Below are 12,403 nucleotides of genomic sequence, written 5' to 3'. Positions count from 1 at the left end.
AACCTAAGAACTGTATGTGCACTACAGGGGCCAGAGCTAACCTGAGAACTGTATGTGCACTACAGGGCAGACCTAACCCGAGAACTGTATGTGCACTACAGGAGCCAGACCTAACCTGAGAACTGTGTGTGAACTACTGGGGCAGACCGAACCCGAGAACTGTATGTGCACTACAGGAGCCAGAGCTAACCCGAGAACTGTATGTGCACTACAGGGGCAGACCTAACCCGAGAACTGTATGTGCACTACAGGGGCCAGACCTAACCCGAGAACTGTGTGTGCACTACAGGGGCCAGACCTAACCCGAGAACTGTGTGTGCACTACAGGGGCAGACCTAACCAGAGAACTGTGTGTGCACTACCGGGGCCAGACCTAACCCGAGAACTGTATGTGCACTACAGGGGCAGACCTAACCTGAGAACTGTATGTGCACTACAGGGGCAGACCTAACCACAGAACTGTGTGTGCACTACAGGGGCCAGACCTATCCCGAGAACTGTATGTGCCCTACAGGAGGCAGACCTAACCTGAGAACTGTATGTGCACTACAGGGCCAGACCTAACCCGAGAACTGTACGTGCACTACAGGGGCCAGACCTAACCCGAGAACTGTATGTGCAATACAGGGGCCAGACCTAACCCGAGAACTGTGTGCGCACTACAGGGGCAGACCTAACCAGAGAACTGTATGTGCACTACAGGGGCCAGACCTAACCCGAGAACTGTGTGTGCACTACAGGGGCCAGACCTAACCCGAGAACTGTGTGTGCACTACAGGGGCCAGACCTAACCTGATAGCAGTATGTGCACTACAGGGGCAGACCCTCTGCCAGACCTAACCCGAGAGTATTACAGCTGGCACACAGGGGCGGCAAGTGACTCTCCTGTAACACAGGGGCCCAAGCAGATCTCCTAGCACGAATCTGCCGTGCCATCCTTCATACAAGAGCCCCCCGGGCGAGGCTGCCAGCCGCTGGCAGAGGGGCAGGCCCATGCACCCTTGCATTCCCATCTGCCCCCCGCAGACAGACATGAGACAACCGAGCTGGCACCGCCTCCCTAGGTGCCCGAGGAGGGCGGCCGGGCATCCTTCCACCCGCCTGACGCAGGCAGGGAACAGATGGCAGGAGGACGCCTTGTTTACCGCTCGGCCCCATCATCTGGCTCCTAAAAAACACCGAGTAAATAGGACGGAGGAGGCGCTGCTTCGGGCCGCGTCGGCCTCCCCCGTGGGCTGTTCTCGCTCCTCTGCGGGCTCGGCTGTGAGCTATAAGGACGATGTTCGGTCACATCCCCAGCCCACGGGGCCCTGGTTTCATTCACTCCTTCACATAGCAATGGAGCACGGTGAACTGCCCACACTGTAGGGCACGGACAGACGTCACTCGCCACCAGCCCTGGCTGTGAGCCCTACTCTAGCTGGCCACTAGCTGCTGCCCAGATGTGCCTGCTCCCAACCATGGCCAGAGCCAGTGCAGTACTGTACCTGAGCACCAGGCGTCGCTGTTGTACAAGCGCTTATCCGAAACACTTTCCTGCATGGCCGCAGGGGGTCGCCGCTGGCCAATGACTAATGTACTTCTGATCCTCGGCCACGACTGCTGGGGATGTCTCTCTCTGCTCTCTGGCATGAATGCTGATGTGCATGTTAGTGCCACACTATATAATCACTAGGTCTCACTGTGCTTACGGGCCCCCTGCCCACTGGGTGTCCCAGCTGTACCCACGGTTGTGTACTCCACCAGGTTCAATGTCACACTAGGCCTGGCCATAGGGTGGCCCTGCTGTGCCCACGCTTGTGTACTCCACCAGGTTCAATGCCACACTAGGTCTCGCCATAGGGTGCCACTGCTGTGCCCACGCCTGTGTACTCCACCAGGTTCAATGCCTCACTAGGCCTGGTCACAGGGTGCCACTGCTGTACCCACGGTTGTACACCACCAGGTTCAATGCCACACTAGGCCTGGTCACAAGGTGCCACTGCTGTATCCGCACCTGTGTACTCCACCAGGTTCAATGCCACACTAGGCTTGGTCACAAGGTGCCACTGCTGTGCCCACGCCTGTGTACTCCACCAGGTTCAATGCCACACTAGACCTGGTCACAAGGTGCCACTGCTGTGCCCACGGTTGTGTACTCCACCAGGTTCAATGCCACACTAGGCCTGGTCACAGGGTGCCACTGCTGTACCCGCGCCTGTGTACTCCACCAGATTCAATGCCACACTAGACCTGGTCACAGGGTGCCCCTGCTGTACCCGCACCTGTGTACTCCACCAGGTTCAATGCCACACTAGACCTGGTCACAGGGTGCCACTGCTGTTCCCGCGCCTGTGTACTCCACCAGATTCAATGCCACACTAGACCTGGTCACAGGGTGCCACTGCTGTACCCACGGTTGTACACCACCAGGTTCAATGCCTCACTAGACCTGGTCACAGGGTGCCACTGCTGTGCCCACGCTAGTGTACTCCACCAGGTTCAATGCCACACTAGGCCTGGTCACAGGGTGCCGCTGCTGTGCCCGCGCCTGTGTACTCCACCAGGTTCAATGCCTCACTAGGCCTGGTCACAAGGTGCCACTGCTGTACCCACGGTTGTACACCACCAGGTTCAATGCCACACTAGGCCTGGTCACAAGGTGCCACTGCTGTATCCGCACCTGTGTACTCCACCAGATTCAATGCCACACTAGACCTGGTCACAGGGTGCCCCTGCTGTACCTGCACCTGTGTACTCCACCAGGTTCAATGCCACACTAGGCCTGGTCACAAGGTGCCACTGCTGTGCCCACGCCTGTGTACTCCACCAGGTTCAATGCCACACTAGGCCTGGCCACAAGGTGCCACTGTTGTACCCGCGCCTGTGTACTCCACCAGGTTCAATGCCACACTAGGCCTGGTCACAGGGTGCCGCTGCTGTGCCCGCGCCTGTGTACTCCACCAGGTTCAATGCCACACTAGGCCTGGTCACAGGGTGCCACTGCTGTACCTGCGCCTGTGTACTCCACCAGATTTAATGCCACACTAGACCTGGTCACAGGGTGCCCCTGCTGTACCCGCACCTGTGTACTCCACCAGGTTCAATGCCACACTAGACCTGGTCACAGGGTGCCACTGCTGTACCCGCGCCTGTGTACTCCACCAGATTCAATGCCACACTAGACCTGGTCACAGGGTGCCACTGCTGTACCCACGGTTGTACACCACCAGGTTCAATGCCTCACTAGACCTGGTCACAGGGTGCCACTGCTGTGCCCACGCTAGTGTACTCCACCAGGTTCAATGCCACACTAGGTCTCGCCATAGGGTGCCACTGCTGTGCCCGCGCCTGTGTACTCCACCAGATTCAATGCCACACTAGGCCTGGTCACAGGGTGCCCCTGCTGTGCCCGCGCCTGTGTACTCCACCAGATTCAATGCCACACTAGACCTGGTCACAAGGTGCCACTGCTGTATCCGCACCTGTGTACTCCACCAGGTTCAATGCCACACTAGGCCTGGTCACAGGGTGCCACTGCTGTACCCGCGCCTGTGTACTCCACCAGGTTCAATGCCTCACTAGACCTGGTCACAGGGTGCCACTGCTGTACCCACGGTTGTACACCACCAGGTTCAATGCCTCACTAGACCTGGTCACAGGGTGCCACTGCTGTGCCCACGGTTGTGTACTCCACCAGGTTCAATGCCACACTAGGCCTGGTCACAGGGTGCCACTGCTGTACCCACGGTTGTGTACTCCACCAGGTTCAATGCCACACTAGGCCTGGCCACAAGGTGCCACTGTTGTACCCGCGCCTGTGTACTCCACCAGGTTCAATGCCTCACTAGGCCTGGTCACAGGGTGCCACTGCTGTACCCGCGCCTGTGTACTCCACCAGATTCAATGCCACACTAGACCTGGTCACAGGGTGCCCCTGCTGTACCCGCACCTGTGTACTCCACCAGGTTCAATGCCACACTAGGCCTGGTCACAGGGTGCCACTGCTGTACCCGCACCTGTGTACTCCACCAGGTTCAATGCCTCACTAGACCTGGTCACAGGGTGCCACTGCTGTGCCCACGCTAGTGTACTCCACCAGGTTCAATGCCACACTAGGTCTCGCCACAGGGTGCCACTGCTGTGCCCGCGCCTGTGTACTCCACCAGATTCAATGCCACACTAGGCCTGGTCACAGGGTGCCCCTGCGGTGCCCGTGCCTGTGTACTCCACCAGATTCAATGCCACACTAGACCTGGTCACAAGGTGCCACTGCTGTATCCGCACCTGTGTACTCCACCAGGTTCAATGCCACACTAGGCCTGGTCACAGGGTGCCCCTGCTGTGCCCACGCTAGTGTACTCCACCAGGTTCAATGCCACACTAGGTCTTGCCATAGGGTGCCCCTGCTGTGCCCGCGCCTGTGAACTCCACCAGATTCAATGCCACACTAGACCTGGTCACAAGGTGCCACTGCTGTATCCGCACCTGTGTACTCCACCAGATTCAATGCCACACTAGGCCTGGTCACAAGGTGCCACTGCTGTACCCGCGCCTGTGTACTCCACCAGATTCAATGCCTCACTAGACCTGGTCACAGGGTGCCACTGCTGTACCCACGGTTGTACACCACCAGGTTCAATGCCACACTAGGCCTGGTCACAGGGTGCCACTGCGGTACCCACGGTTGTACACCACCAGGTTCAAGCCTGTGCAATGCTAGGCCTGGTCACAGGGTGCCACTGCTGTACCCACGGTTGTGTACTCCACCAGGTTCAATGCCACACTAGGCCTGGCCACAAGGTGCCACTGTTGTACCCGCGCCTGTGTACTCCACCAGGTTCAATGCCACACTAGGCCTGGTCACAGGGTGCCACTGCTGTACCCGCACCTGTGTACTCCACCAGGTTCAATGCCTCACTAGGCCTGGTCACAGGGTGCCACTGCTGTACCCACGGTTGTGTACTCCACCAGGTTCAATGCCACACTAGACCTGGTCACAAGGTGCCACTGCTGTACCCGCACCTGTGTACTCCACCAGGTTCAATGCCACACTAGGCCTGGACACAAGGTGCCACTGCTGTACCCACGGTTGTACACCACCAGATTCAATGCCACACTAGGCCTGGTCACAGGGTGCCACTGCTGTACCCACGGTTGTGTACTCCACCAGGTTCAATGCCACACTAGGCCTGGTCACAGGTTGCCACTGCTGTACCCACGGTTGTGTACTCCACCAGGTTCAATGCCACACTAGACCTGGTCACAAGGTGCCACTGCTGTACCCGCACCTGTGTACTCCACCAGGTTCAATGCCACACTAGGCCTGGTCACAAGGTGCCACTGCTGTACCCACGGTTGTACACCACCAGATTCAATGCCACACTAGGCCTGGTCACAGGGTGCCACTGCTGTACCCACGGTTGTGTACTCCACCAGGTTCAATGCCACACTAGGCCTGGTCACAGGGTGCCACTGCTGTACCCACGGTTGTACACCACCAGGTTCAAGCCTGTGCACTGCTAGGTCTGGTCACCTAACTGCTAGGTGGAGCCTCCTCGAATCAAACCAGTGTGGCACTATGCCTGGCACCTGGGCACCACTGTTGACAATGCACATACACCAGTGCCATACACGTGTCCTCTCCCACCTCGACCCGTGCCAGTGGTCACTGGGCGCCGCTCCGGTGCCCTGCAGTGGTGTGCTTCCTCCGACTGTTGCTCCAGGACTCCATTTCCCAGCTATAGCTAGTCTGAAGGGTTAAATATAACACACGGAGGTTTAATTTAGAAGAGCATACACTGAGGGCTGAACAAGAAGCAACAAATAACACGAAATTAAAATGAATCGCTTAAATACTTAGCCAGCAAAGCGCCAAATCTCCCCCGATAGCACAAAAGCTGTCACAAGTGGAATATTCTAGAGTATTACACAGCAGCTAGGTAGTGTCATACAACAGACATGGCTTCTGTAATTGTTGGAATCTGTTCTTGTCATCAGGTGGGAGGAAGGCACAGACCGGCTGATGGGATAAACAGAACAGCAGGTTCCCTTCTGGAGGGCGATGTCCACCCAGTGGTGGTGTTAACGAGGGATTGTGTGTCACGCTGCAGATATGGTACTGGTCTCCACTATATCCCAGGGTCTGATGGTTTCGCCTCACACGCGTCCCCCTGTGGGGTACTTTCTCCATCACAACAGCAGGGGGGCTTGTAACACTACCACCCTGAAAGTCTAAGAGTCAATTACAGTCACTGGTTCTACACTAGCACTGCCTTTTTATTCACAAGTATTTCTATACTCTTTACTGCTCATATCTCTCAATTCATCTTAATCAACATGTTTCACAGGAAAGCGCTTCATCAGGGCACGATCGATACAGTCAAAATCAATTTTCTTTCACTTCATTCACTAATCAGACAAGAGTATCAAACCACCAGCAGGCAATGGGCAGTGGCCTCCCTGGCGCAGCGGGGTGCCTCACCAATGGTCGAGTCTTGTCTGCACAATGAGATGACCCTGCGCCTTCCCAATGCAGCTCCCAGAGGAGGCTTTTAGAGAAGCAGGAACCGCCTTGCGGCTGCAATATCAAAGCATCGAGCAAAGAGTTTTGGGGGATTTCTTAGCAGAGCGCCCGTTCACGGTGCATCTTAGAGCAAAGTCCAGCCGTTTCCACCATTTTCTAGAATGAGTGAAGATAGATGCCAAGTTTACCCATGAGCCTGAGTGACTCTCCAGCCTCCCGTCCTCATTGAGTCATGAGTAAAACCAAACGGCCTAACCACTACCCAGTGGATAACAGCGGCACATACAGGCCGAGGCCCACAGCACAGAACCACAGGATAACACAGGAGGGCATCACAGACCGGCCGAGGAGCACAGTACCACAGGAGGACCACACAGACCTGCCGAGGCCCACAGCACAGTACCACAGGATAACACAGGAGGGCATCACAGAGCGGCCGAGGCCCACAGCACAGTACCACAGGATAACACAGGAGGACCACACAGACCTGCCGAGGCCCACAGCACAGTACCACAGGATAACACAGGAGGGCATCACAGACTGGCCGAGGCCCACAGCACAGTACCACAGGATAACACAGGAGGGCATCACAGACCGGCCGAGGCCCACAGCACAGTACCACAGGATAACACAGGAGGGCATCACAGACCGGCCGAGGACCACAGCACAGTACCACAGGAGGACCACACAGACCTGCCGAGGCCCACAGCACAGTACCACAGGATAACACAGGAGGGCATCACAGACTGGCGAGGCCCACAGCACAGTACCACAGGATAACACAGGTGGGCATCACAGACTGGCCGAGGCCCACAGCACAGTACCACAGGATAACACAGGAGGGCATCACAGACCGGCCGAGGCCCACAGCACAGTACCACAGGATAACACAGGAGGGCATCACAGACCGGCCGAGGCCCACAGCACAGTACCACAGGATAACACAGGAGGGCATCACAGACCGGCCGAGGCCCACAGCACAGAACCACAGGAGGGCATCACATGAGCACACAGAGACGGAGACACAGGGCACAGTCCCAGAGGATAACACAGGAGGACCACACACACCGGCCGAGGCCCACAGCACAGTACCACAGGATAACACAGGAGGACCACACAGACCGGCCGAGGCCCACAGCACAGAACCACAGGATAACACAGGAGGGCATCACAGACCGGCCGAGGCCCACAGCACAGTACCACAGGATAACACAGGAGGACCACACAGACCGGCCGAGGCCCACAGCACAGTACCACAGGATAACACAGGAGGACCACACAGACCGGCCGAGGCCCACAGCACAGTACCACAGGATAACACAGGAGGGCATCACAGACTGGCCGAGGCCCACAGCACAGTACCACAGGATAACACAGGAGGGCATCACAGACCGGCCGAGGCCCACAGCACAGTACCACAGGATAACACAGGAGGGCATCACAGACCGGCCGAGGACCACAGCACAGTACCGCAGGATAACACAGGGGGGCATCACAGACTGGCGAGGCCCACAGCACAGTACCACAGGATAACACAGGAGGGCATCACAGACTGGCCGAGGCCTACAGCACAGTACCACAGGATAACATAGGAGGGCATCACAGACCGGCCGAGGACCACAGCACAGTACCGCAGGATAACACAGGAGGGCATCCCAGGAGCACACAGACAGACGGGGACACAGGGCACAGTGCCAGAGGATAACACAGGAGGACCACATAGACCGGCCGAGGCCCACAGCACAGAACCACAGGTTAACACAGGAGGGCATCACAGGAGAACACAGACAGACGGGGACACAGGGCACAGTGCCAGAGGATAACACAGGAGCACAGACAAGGATGCGGGGCACAGTACCCAGAGGATAACACGGAAGCACACAGACAGGCTCCGACGTGCACAGGATGCAGGGCACGGTACCCAGAGGATAACACGGAAGCACACAGACCAGCTCGGAGGTGCACAAGGTGCGGGGCACAGTACCCAGAGGATAACACGGAAGCACACAGACCAGCTCGGAGGTGCACAGGATGCAGGGCACAGTACCCAGAGGATAACAGAAGGACCCAGACCAGCTCGGAGGTGATGGTTGAACCTGCGGAGCGCACATTCCCTCACAAGACCGGATACCTGGTGGGCACACACGGGCATCATCGCCAGCCGCTGACAGACTCAAGCTGCACCATACTATGGCAGAAAACAGGAGCGAGGCTTGAGAGGAGCACTGAGCACAGATTAAACACCTGTCAGGAGATATGAGTGAAGTACGGGGCGAAAAAGGCTCCAATGAGAAAAGCGGCCACGACAACTCAATGCTGGGCGACCGGGATGAAGGCGTGCCGCAGTGAGGTACCAATGAGAGAACACGAGAGGTGATGGGGACAGGCAAAGCAGTGAGGAGGTAGAGATCCAGCGAGCACCCTCTAGGAGAGGTGACCCCCTTCTGCACCCTCAGTTCACCTTGGGACCATGTGAGGCGGCAATGGAGTAAGAAGATGCTCTGAGGCCAGGAGGAAGGCGGAGCTAGAGGGATGGAGCGACACTGACTCAGTCCGAGAAGGGAAGAGGCAGGAGGAGGTGGTACAGTGAAGCAGGGACCGGGTGTAAGACACCAGGAGCCTTAGGTGGGGGCGCAGGAAGGCACTGAGGTGCGGGCGGAGGCTTCAAGGAGCCAGAGCACAGGAATGGGCTGGAGAGGGTCGCACAACAGGGGAGCAAGGAGCCCAGACAACCTGAGGCAGGGAAGAAGCGAGAGAAGCTGAAGCAGGTCAAGGTCTGAAGCTTGGAAGAAGCAGCGCAGGAGACCATGAGGGCGAGAAGCAGCAGCGCAGGAGACCATGAGGGAGGGAAGAAGCAGCGCAGGAGACCATGAGGGAGGGAAGAAGCGGCGCAGGAGACCATGAGGGAGGGAAGAAGCGGCGCAGGAGACCATGAGGGCGAGAAGAAGCGGCGCAGGAGACCATGAGGGCGAGAAGAAGCAGCCCAGGAGACCATGAGGGCGAGAAGAAGCAGCGCAGGAGACCATGAGGGCGAGAAGAAGCAGCGCAGGAGACCATGAGGGCGAGAAGAAGCAGCGCAGGAGACCATGAGGGCGAGAAGAAGCAGCGCAGGAGACCATGAGGGCGAGAAGAAGCAGCGCAGGAGGCCATGAAAGCGAGAAGAAGCAGCGCAGGAGACCATGAAAGCGACAAGAAGCAGCGCAGGACACCATGAAAGCGACAAGAAGCAGCGCAGGAGACCATGAGGGTGAGAAGAAGCAGCGCAGGAGACCATGAGGGCGAGAAGAAGCGGCACAGGAGACCATGAGGGCGAGAAGAAGCGGCGCAAGAGACCATGAGGGCGAGAAGAAGCGGCGCATAAGACCATGAGGGCGAGAAGAAGCAGCGCAGGAGACCATGAGGGCGAGAAGAAGCAGCGCAGGAGACCATGAGGGCGAGAAGAAGCAGCGCAGGAGACCGTGAGGGCGAGAAGAAGCAGCGCAGGAGACCATGAAAGCGAGAAGAAGCAGCGCAGGAGACCGTGAAAGCGAGAAGAAGCAGCGCAGGAGACCGTGAGGGTGAGAAGAAGCAGCGCAGGAGACCGTGAGGGCGAGAAGAAGCAGCGCAGGAGACCGTGAGGGCGAGAAGAAGCAGCGCAGGAGACCGTGAGGGCGAGAAGAAGCAGCGCAGGAGACCGTGAGGGCGAGAAGAAGCAGCGCAGGAGACCGTGAGGGCGAGAAGAAGCAGCGCAGGAGACCGTGAGGGCGAGAAGCAGCAGCGCAGGAGACCGTGAGGGCGAGAAGCAGCAGCGCAGGAGACCGTGAGGGCGAGAAGCAGCAGCGCAGGAGACCGTGAGGGCGAGAAGAAGCAGCGCAGGAGACCGTGAGGGCGAGAAGAAGCAGCGCAGGAGACCGTGAGGGCGAGAAGAAGCAGCGCAGGAGACCGTGAGGGCGAGAAGAAGCAGCGCAGGAGACCGTGAGGGCGAGAAGAAGCAGCGCAGGAGACCATGAGGGCGAGAAGAAGCAGCGCAGGAGACCATGAGGGCGAGAAGAAGCAGCGCAGGAGACCGTGAGGGCGAGAAGAAGCAGCACAGGAGACTGTGAGGGTGAGAAGAAGCGAGAGAAGCTGAAGCAGGTCAAGGTCTGAAGCTTAGAAGAAGGGGCGCCAGACACCACGAGGTACGGAAGGGGCGCCGGACACCACGAGGTACGGAAGGGGCGCCGGACACCACGAGGTACGGAAGGGGCGCCGGACACCACGAGGTACGGAAGGGGCGCCGGACACCACGAGGCAGGGAAGGGGCGCCGGACACCATGAGGTATGGAAGGGGCGCCGGACACCATGAGGCAGGGAAGGGGCGCCGGACACCATGAGGTATGGAAGGGGCGCCGGACACCATGAGGTATGGAAGGGGCGCCGGACACCATGAGGCAGGGAAGGGGCGCCGGACACCATGAGGCAGGGAAGGGGTGCCGGACACCATGAGGCAGGGAAGGGGCGCCGGACACCATGAGGCAGGGAAGGGGCGCCGGACACCACGAGGTACGGAAGGGGCGCCGGACACCACGAGGTACGGAAGGGGCGCCGGACACCATGAGGTACGGAAGGGGCGCCGGACACCATGAGGCAGGGAAGGGGCGCCGGACACCAAGAGGTATGGAAGGGGCGCCGGACACCATGAGGCAGGGAAGGGGCGCCGGACACCATGAGGCAGGGAAGGGGCGCCGGACACCATGAGGCAGGGAAGGGGTAAGCGGCTGGAAGGTGTAAGCCAGAGGCTGACCCGCTCGGTATGGTTCCAATCAGTCTGAGGCCAGACAAATAAAGCCCCCTGAGGTCATTAGACCGCGGCATGCGTGAAATAGTTTAAGAGCTTGTAAAAATGAAACCGTTTGAGAAACGATAGAGATGTAGGTGTGATGGACGCCGCAGCATCTGGAGCCAATGGCCTCTCGGAGGACGGTTCCCCCCTCCTAGTGGTGGTGTGAAGGCCTCACAGAAGCTTTTCTACTCACAGACCACAGGCGGGGGGAGGGACGGGGCTGGGGGAGGGGCGGGGGGTGGGACGGGGCTGGGGGAGGGGCGGGGGTGGGACGGGACTGGGGGACAGGGGCGGGACGGGACTGGGGGACAGGGGCGGGGGGTGGGACGGGGCTGGGGGACAGGGGCGGGGGGTGGGACGGGACTGGGGGACAGGGGCGGGGGGTGGGACGGGGCTGGGGGACAGGGGCGGGGGGTGGGACGGGGCTGGGGGACAGGGGCGGGGCTGGGGGACAGGGGCGGGGGATGGGACAGGACTGGGGGACAGGGGCTAGGGATGTCCTCTCTCATCCTTTCCTACGTGCTGAAGACCTTGGAAGGCGTGTGGGGGAAGTTCTCTCCCATCCCTCCTCACTGACATGGCACACAAGCCTGTGTGTGTTATTGGGAGAAGGTTGTCTCCCATCCTTTCACACATACTTAAAGGACACAAAAAGCTGTGCATGGGGAGGCCGTCTCCATCCTTCCATATATACCGAGCACAAAAGGCTGTGTGTGGAGCGGGGGATTTAGGATGACTGTGTACGGTGGTGTTTACTGGGCCTTGGGGTCCCTCGGCTGGGACCAGCCGGCCTTCCTCAGAGATGCATCTAAAACCATGGGGACCCGAGCACAGACCTCACCTGCATTAGCTTAATTTGAGCCGCCTCCACAAGGTAGTACTGGGTCCCGCAGAGCTCTGGAACCCCGGAAGCCAGTGGAGAGCAAGAGGACCTGCACGTAGGGAGGCCATCAGAGACAGTAAGTGGGTACCAAGGGGCTCACCATCCTGGGGTTACACATTTAGGTGGGTGAGAGCATGGGTGGCAATGTGCCATAGGCAGGGTCTGTCAAGGCTTCTCCAAAAGCAAGACTTGCCCCAGCTGCACACCATCCTTG

General features: G+C 58.8%; 1 protein-coding gene across 1 annotated transcript in view; it reads right to left on the bottom strand.

Annotated features, from left to right (window-relative positions):
* The window catches only part of PLXNA3 (plexin A3), a 460,104-nt gene that overhangs the window by 316,032 nt on the left and 131,669 nt on the right, over positions 1 to 12,403 (bottom strand). The gene's annotated exons all lie outside the window — the stretch shown is intronic.

The sequence above is a fragment of the Pleurodeles waltl genome, chromosome 10 (assembly GCF_031143425.1).
Source record: "Pleurodeles waltl isolate 20211129_DDA chromosome 10, aPleWal1.hap1.20221129, whole genome shotgun sequence".
Taxonomy (NCBI): domain Eukaryota; kingdom Metazoa; phylum Chordata; class Amphibia; order Caudata; family Salamandridae; genus Pleurodeles; species Pleurodeles waltl.
Note: the sequence above shows the minus strand (reverse complement) of the source record. Positions and strands in the feature narration are given on the sequence as shown.